The sequence below is a fragment of the Octodon degus genome, unplaced genomic scaffold, assembly GCF_000260255.1.
Source record: "Octodon degus isolate 3935 unplaced genomic scaffold, OctDeg1.0 scaffold00261, whole genome shotgun sequence".
Taxonomy (NCBI): domain Eukaryota; kingdom Metazoa; phylum Chordata; class Mammalia; order Rodentia; family Octodontidae; genus Octodon; species Octodon degus.
Genome location: NW_004524837.1, coordinates 451,654 through 459,004, shown reverse-complemented (window position 1 = coordinate 459,004; position 7,351 = coordinate 451,654).

Sequence of the window (7,351 nt, the reverse complement as noted above, 5' to 3'; positions counted from 1 at the left end):
AGGAGGAGGAGGAAGAAGAAGAAGAAGAAGAAGAAGAAGAAGAAGAAGAAGAAGAAGAAGAAGAAGAAGAAGAAGAAGAAGAAGAAGAAGAAGTTTGGCTATTAAAATTAGAAAAGTTGGCAAGAAAAATATTCCCAAACAGTAGGTGAAGACCTGTTTATTTCAAATAGCATTAATGACACACCATTTAAATGTCACATGATAAGTTGCTGGTGTTATGATATAAGAATAATTAAAGAAACTCAGGGCATATTTGGGTACCCTTGCTGACTCTGTCTGCTCATTGGCACAGGAGGCATTCCCAGGCTTCAGGATGGATATTTCTTTAGTGATTTCAGCTCTTAAAATCCATCACACAGCCAATTCCTATCCTTCCAGGATTCTTTCCAACACAGATGCTTAGGCTGTAGTATAGTTCTCTGAAGTAGTTTCTTTCTTTCAGGATTATTGCTATTATGTGTATGAGCTATAATTCCTTCACATTGCCTTTGATTTTTTTTTTTTGGAGGAACTGAGGATTGAACTCAGGCCCTTGGCTTGCCAGGGAAGTGCTCATTCCACTGAGCCATCTCCCTGGCCCCCTTTCTTTGATTCTTGAAGTATTGTTTCAAGTCAAATGTATACATCTTCTTATACATACTTGGTGAAAGTATTTATTGTTAAACAGAACTAGTGATTGTACTCTCATTTGAGAACTGAAGATTTCATTTCATTCTATAAATGCCAATAGGTTTCTAAAGTGACCTGGCAGTTTTTAATGGTGAATCCTTTGAATTTAGTTTTGTGTTGTAATATAGCAGTATTAGATAGGAGCATCAATACCTAACAAGCTTACCAGTAGATTTTTTTTTTTTTTTTTCAGAACCAGGGATTGAACTCAGATCCTTGTGTTTGTGTGTCAAGCGCTTATCCTACTGAGCCATCTCCCTGGCCCCCTACCAGTAGAATTTAGTACTGATTACAATATGATTACAATATGAGCTCAGTATACCAACACTAGTATCCATAGGACTCGAAGCTAAGCCATTATACAAAGATTATTTTCAAGAGGGAATTAAGTGCTTTGCTTTTCACTAATGAAAATTTCTATTTGGTTCTAATTTTAATTAAGAAACACATATAACCCCTTTCTCAGATGTAGCGAACACTTGAAACTTGTTTTTTTTTTTTTTTTTTTTTTTTTAATCGGGGACTGAACTCAGGCCCTTGTGCTTCCCAGGGAAGAGCTTATTCCACTGAGCCACCTCCCCAGCCCCAACACTTGCAACTTGTTAGACACATTCAGGTTTTAGCCAGCCACATGTTATCAAAAATATTTAAACTGGGGCTGGGGAGATGATTCAGTGGAATAAGCGCTTCCCTGGCAAGCGCAAGTGTCTGAGTTCAATCCCTGGTTCTGAAAAAAAAAAAAAAAAAAAAAAAATTACATTGAAAAGTAGGGGCTGGTGAGATGGCTCAGTGGTCTAAAGCACCTACTTAGAACAAGCTAAGCTAAGCAAAAGTACAGCCACCACGGTTCAATCCCCAGCACCACATGCCAGCCAGTCCCGTCCCCTGGTGGGCTGAACTGGCCACACACACACACACAAAATAAATAAATTAATTAATTAAAAAAAAAGCTTTGTTTAAATTGAAAAGTAGACACTATTTTGATGTTGATGAAAAAGAATAATATAACTTACACTGGTTATTAATTATTTTATAATATAAAGACAATAAACTTATAATTTGTTCTGTAGTTACTTCATTTGAATTAAAAAGGAAACTTACTTGAAATCAAACATCTAGGAATATCAGTAGTAGGTGCCAGAGTCTTTTAAAATGATCTTTGGTCTGTCTTCAAGGCTGTCCCATTGAAAGTATTAGCTTTCACAATATTTTTCTTATTAGAATTATAATCATTCTCCTTTTTTTTTCATTTTGATCATGACAATGTCCTAAGGCTCACCCTTCCCTTTAGTCTAGATTTGTTAACAGCTACAGTAGTAAACATTTGTTACTAGTTGACATGCAGGTGATAGCTAGAACAAGTACTATTTATTTTGCCTTTTTTTTTTTTTTTTTGTCAGAGGTTGAACTCAGGACCTTGTGCTTGCCAGGCAGGTACTTATGCTGTTGAACTATCTCCCTGCCCCGGCTAGAACAATTATTCAGTGCCTATTGTATTCTGGCCTTTATTAAATATTTAAGAATGATAAGACCCTGGATGTCAAGGTGTTTGAAAAAGAACTGTCAATACAAACCACATGTGCATTAACTTTCTTAGGAAGGAGTTCAGTGTGACATGCTGATTTGAGCAGTTAAAATACCTCCGTTCCAGGAGGCTTAGGTAAAGAAGCTGTGATATGCATGGGATAAATGAAGTTGAAGAAGGCTTCCTGGTAAGACAAGCTTAGAGCTAGCACTGAAGCATTGGATGGGATGGAGCGGTCATAAGTAACTGCCTACCCGGTAGTAGCTGATCTCTATTTCAGCATTCTATATGATGAAGAAACTATCTTCTTAGAGTGCAGTTTGTGCATAGAGCACCTGCAGGACACACATGTTGATAATTTACTAGAAGGGCCAGGAAGATAGCTCAGTAGAATAAGTTCTTGCCTGGTGAGCGCAAGGTTCTGAGTTCAGTCCCAGGTACCGCAAAAAAAAAAAAAAAGAAAAAAAAAGAAGAAAAGAAAAGATAATTTACTAGATAATAAATTCAGAAGTCTGGGCTAGGTAGATGGCTTGGTGGTCTAAGTATTTGCCCAGCAAGTGCAAGGGCCAGGGTTCGATCCCTGGTACCACATACCTTGCAGGCCCCAGAACCCTGGGCATACCGATCCAGCCACTGAAAACTGGGGGTGGTGGTGGATGCCTGAAATCCCAGTGTTGAGGAGGCTGAGATAGAAGGATCACTATGAATCTGAGCTGTATAGAGATACCCTGTACCAAATGAATAAATAAGATTTGAATTCAGAAGTCTGATTTAGGAACAATATCCAGTGGCTTATGAAGTGCATTACTATACATTTTTAGTAAGTTACAAAAATTAAAATCAACTTAAAGAAAAAGTATCTTTTAATAGTCCTTATCTGTTTAAGTAGGTGAGTTTCACATATAATTAAACTTTGTTTTTCCATATTAATGAAAATCATTAATATTTTAAGAGAAAGCACATTTCTTAAGAACCAGTGGTGGCCAGGTATGTGATGCTCACTTGTAATCCTAGCATTTGGGAGACTGAGGAAGGAGGGTTGTTTTGAGTCTGAGCAGACCATCCTGAGCTACAAAAGTAAGCTCAAGGACAACCTGAGCAGCATAGCAAGACCCTGTCTCAAAAATTAAAAAAAAAAAAAAAAAAAAAAAAAGAAAGAAAAGAAGAAAGCCAGTGCTGTGAACTTTACAGTTTTAAAAGGTAACAGTGAAATTGCAAAATAAAGTTAAGAAACAGACCTTATATTATGTTTACCAAAAAGTTCATGAAATATTAACCATGTTAGCTATGAATCTAACCCTTAAGTTAGGAAAAGTGGTATGTGGTTAAAGAAGAGTTGCAATGTTTTGAGGAAAAATAATCTTTTAAAAATTTATTAGGCTCTATCCTGACCTATTTTTTAAAAGTATATAATGCAAATTTGATAACAAGTAGGCAGGAAGGTATTTTTCCAGCCGAAATAAAATTTTAGGCATAAAATACTACAAGTAGTACAGAAATAATTAAAAATAATTTATGAATGGCTGGGAAACCTTAGTGTACTCATGGCCACATAGGTCCACTCAGGTAAGGCTTCACTATTAATATAAAACTGTCTTGATAATTTTTTTTTGGTAAAGAGTATACACAAATGCCTTTTGTTCTTTGAAGGTAGGAATAAGGTTATTAGAATTTTGACATCCTTGCTGGCATTAATATTCTGTTAGTTTTTATTTCCTACAGTTTAGGCCGGCATTTTCTCATCCTGGGATGAAAGAAACGCTTCACTTTCCTGAGAATATTTCAACCCAGCCGATTTCTCCGGTTTTGTGCTCCTGCTAACCATTGTTCTGCTATGTGATGACATTTAAATACTTTACAGTATTGTCAACTTAATGCACTGTTACTCAATTATGGGCCAGTGTGCTTGTTCATAAAAGATTTGGAGAAAATAATGTTTAGTGATAGACTTCTTTTTCTGAGACATCACTAGAGAAACTCAAAGGGATGAAAAGAATTAGAAAGAAACATTCTACAGGTGTGGGAATGCCTGTGCACAGTGAGTGACAAATCTTCCTGTGTTTGTAATTTAAATCTTCAACTAAACAATGGTTCCTGAAGAATGCTTAAGTGCCCGTGTGCCTGTGAAACTCATGTGAAGAAATATGGGCATTAGTATTCAGTCAGGAGAACGATTAAAATTTAATTGCTGATCAGCCAACCACTCATGTAGTTCCTTTCCGTTGTCTTGCTTTGCGATTTTTCATTTCTCCAGGAAATTGTCCCCTTCAGCAAGCAATCAAAAAAGAAGGATGAAAAATCAAAAGAAATTCTGGGAAAGAGTCTATGAGAGTTCTAGAGTTTGCATCCTGATTTAAACAAGACTCCCAAAACAAATATTTGATGGTCTCCACCTTCCCCACATGTACCTGAAAAGTGACTCAACATTTGAGTTAAGTGCAAATTTTCTTGTAACTGGAAAATCGATGTATTGACTTTTAAAAATACATTTGACAAATCATAAACAGCAAAGAGAACAATTATAAGCACAAAGGAATAAATGATAAACACTCCGAGCGGAAATTCATCTCCCCTAATGCGCGAGAGCCCGTCCTGCCAGAAGCGTAAGCAAACTGCGTTCTCAGAGAAGTAACAAGTGTCGCGCTGGGCGACTGCAGGAGCTGCTATCGAAAGGAAGGCTGTGACTGGCGGGAGACCAGCGGCGTTGCTCCTCAGTCCAGTTTTTGCTTCGCGGGGCTGGGGAACGCACATGCAGTCCCCCTTCACCCCGCCTCGCTTCTAAGGTAAGAGTCTCTGGAAAATTTTTTTGTTTCCGACTTAAATGAAGGTCTCTACTGGCGTCTGTTACATGATATCTAGTCTTTCGGAGAAATGCTGAGGAATCCGAGGAGTTTTGGGGGTCGAAGAGAGGCATCATCTCCCTGGAGTCCTGGAGTCCCACCTGCTCAGTTTGGTGCAAATGCAAACCTGCCCTTCCCAACTCGAGGGAGAAGGGGTTTGATGGGAGTTGTGAAAAGCACTGACAGGGAAGAATCTCGACTACACTGCAAAATAAAAACCCGTGAAATTGGATAGGGAGGAAAAAATTGTGGAGAACGAGAGGGGCCCGGGCACTCACCCAGAACCCTAGTCGGTGAGACGTACACAAAGTGGACACAACACTGTTCAGCACAGCCGCTGAACCGCTGTGCGCCGCGCGTTTTGCTCTCCGCAAAAGTTGGGCTGTGGCGCGTGTGCTGCCTTTCCTAGAAAGTGATTTAGTCCAGAGAGTCTGAATGGTCCCACCGAGGAGGAATGGGGTTACTGCCCCCAGCTGGGAGCCTTTAAGCACAGGTTCGCCGCGGCACGCACCTGAGAAACTCAGCCACCTCGCTTCGTGCGCTCTTGCTGTCCAAACTTCTCCAAACTTCTGCGGCTTGTTTTTCTGAGCGCCCATTGGGCAGCACGGTTCCCTTCAACAGCAACTGTGTGTTTGTGGCTACCGAAGGGGGCCAAGCTGGCTCTTAGGAAGCCGCCAGTGGGGAGGCTGCTACAGTGTTTTTAGGGTGATGATCTCACAGTTTTTCATATTTGAGCCACAGTTTGGTGTTTCCACTCTGTGTCCCCATTGGGATAAACTAGACGTGTCTACATGAAGTTTGTCTTAACTTGACTACTGGAAAGGAAGTCCTGGGAATGAACAGTCTCTCAAACCTTAGGTTTACTGGAAACTCTGAACTTGATTTAAACTCCTACCAAATGTTCGAGTTTGAACTCTTCTCTCGGGAGCTCTGGCTGAGAACTGCTCGGTTGGGCTGCTGGGTCGCCAGAGGGAGGATTCTCCGGCCCACGCGATCAACAGGCCAGTGTGGCTCGCCCAACAGCACTTAGGTGGAGCAGCTGCAGGGCTGCGGGTTTAGAATGCAGAACACTGGACCCTTACCAGAGGAGACCCGCAGAAAAGAAGCAGCGCCCCTGCCTGCTCGCGGGTCCGGAGTGGATACACATGTGCGCAGAGGGCCGCCTAGGTGTGGGGCCTGGTGCGGCCATGCCCAGACCCCAACGGCTCGCCGTGAAGGTGCGGGTGGCGGCGTGGGGAGCGCTTGCTCCACCAGTGGGCGTCTTCTGTCGCCGCCGCCTCCTCCACCGGCTGCGGCACTGCGGCGCTTTTCCGCGCTGCTCCAGAGCAGCCTCCTAGGCTCAGGCGCCGGAGCGCGCACAGACCACGCCACGCCTGGAGGCAGCGTCTCCGCAGCCCCTCGCGGGGCCAGGGAGCACGCAGAGCGCGCGCGCCAGCGGGTAGCCAGGCGCCGGCGCCGGGTCTCGCCGGGAAACCCGGCTCGTCCTGCACATAAAGCGGAGCGCAATGTGAACGCTGGGCCGAGAGAGCCGGAGAAAACGGGAGAGTAGGACTGGACTAGCGCCCGGGCGGACCGGCCGGCTAGGGCAGGTCCTGAGGGGGCGGGGCCCGCCCAGTCCTTTCCGCGGGCCGCCTGCCCCTGCGGCCGCGGGAGAAGAGGGCCATGGCCAGCCGCGAGGAGCCTCTCGCTCCCCGCCCCCGAGCCCCGCGGCCAGCTGCTGGGGACACGCCGGGGTCTGGCTCCAGACAACTCTGCCTGGATCTCGGGCGCGGCGCGGCGGGTGAGGGGAGCGCGGCGAGCCGGGGCCTGGTCCCGGAGCGGCCTGGCAGCGGCCGGAACGAACATGCCGCGCCCTCGCGCCTGCCCCCCTCCCCGGCAGGCCGAGCCAGCCCTGCTGGGGGCCCGGGCGCCCTCTCTGTGCTCGGCGCAGGCTGCTGGTTGTCGGCCCGCGTTCCCCGAGCGCTCGCCTTCTCCTCCCCGGTCCCCCCCTCCTCCCCGGTCCCCCCCTCCTCCCCACCTTCCTTTTACTTCTGGCCGCCGCCCCCCCCGCCCCCTCCCCCTCCCTCCTTTCTCCCCTCCGCGCCTGCCTTCCACCTCCCCGCGCGTCTCCCAGGGAGGGAGGGCACAGCAGCGGCTCGAGGAGGCGGCGGCGATGCTGGCGGCGGCGGCGGCGGCGGAGGAGGACAAGAAGCAGCTTCCTTAAGCGTTCCCCCCGGCAGCAGTCCCCGCGGCGGCGGCGGGAGGCGGCGGCTCTTCCTCTCGCTCGCGCTCCAGGGCTTGCTGCTCCCCGCGCGCGCCGGGACCCGGCCGCCGCCGC